Genomic DNA, 933 nt, shown 5'->3' on the forward strand with positions numbered 1-933 from the left:
CTGCTTAAAGGAGAACAACAGGACAATAGGCCCAGGGCCTTCATTGTGTATGGGTCAATAGTATGGGAAAGGCTGCAATCTTCCTGAGCAGCAGTGACAGAAAGAGCTAAATGACTTTGAGGTAAAAGACACCAATGTGCATGTTATGGTGACAGACCACAGTCTCTGCCTTTGAAGCCTTGCTACTGGGAGCACCTCAATTCACTGTAACCTCGCAGCACAGGAACTATGAGGGGCCTCTCCCCCCCCAAAGCAGACCCTGCCTCTCCTTTCAGATTTTCTAGAACAATAGTGTAGTATCTGTTCTTATCAGTTTAATCGCTGATACATCCTTGATGTGAGGACCGACACATTAAACATATTTTTGGTGCCAGGGGAGGGCCTTGGAGCTTGCTCCAGCCCCTCCACGCATTGGCTCAATGTAGCAATGCCTCTGGGCCCAAAAAGACACAAAACCCCCCAAAAGCCCCCCAACTTTTCCAGGTTATGGGCAGACTGAATAATGTGAAATCAGTCCACAGGCTGGATCTGGTGCATGGGATCAGTTTGTGAGCCTGATCCACTGCAGGGTTAGGATGCAGGCATGATCCAGCACATGGCCGTAGCCCCACACACCAGATTGCATAATTCAAAATTTCAACATCACAACTTTTGTTGTGTGTAAGCTGGATCTGCCCAAGGTGACAACTCTAGTGTGTGGTCTTGGTTAAAACCAAATACTGAAAACTGATAGATGATTGTAATTGCTGTTGCATAGCAACATCACCACTGATAACTAGTGGAAAATCACATACAAATCCTGTATTTGACATATATAACATATCACTTTCCTGTGTCTTCCCAATCTTCCTGTTGTTCTGACTGCAGTATTTCTTTCACCTCCAATTGGATAGTCTCCCTGGATTTCCCAGAAATCAGAAATATACCAGATTT

The 933-nt window shown here is 45.3% G+C and overlaps 1 non-coding gene across 1 annotated transcript; it reads left to right on the plus strand.

Annotated features, from left to right (window-relative positions):
• The first annotated feature begins 263 nt into the window (after positions 1 to 263).
• Positions 264 to 453, plus strand: LOC112547964. The gene has a single exon (XR_003091753.1). It is a non-coding gene; the product is annotated as a U2 spliceosomal RNA (small nuclear RNA).
• The last annotated feature ends 480 nt before the right edge of the window (positions 454 to 933 follow it).

The sequence above is a fragment of the Alligator sinensis genome, unplaced genomic scaffold, assembly GCF_000455745.1.
Source record: "Alligator sinensis unplaced genomic scaffold, ASM45574v1 scaffold449_2, whole genome shotgun sequence".
Classification (NCBI taxonomy): domain Eukaryota; kingdom Metazoa; phylum Chordata; order Crocodylia; family Alligatoridae; genus Alligator; species Alligator sinensis.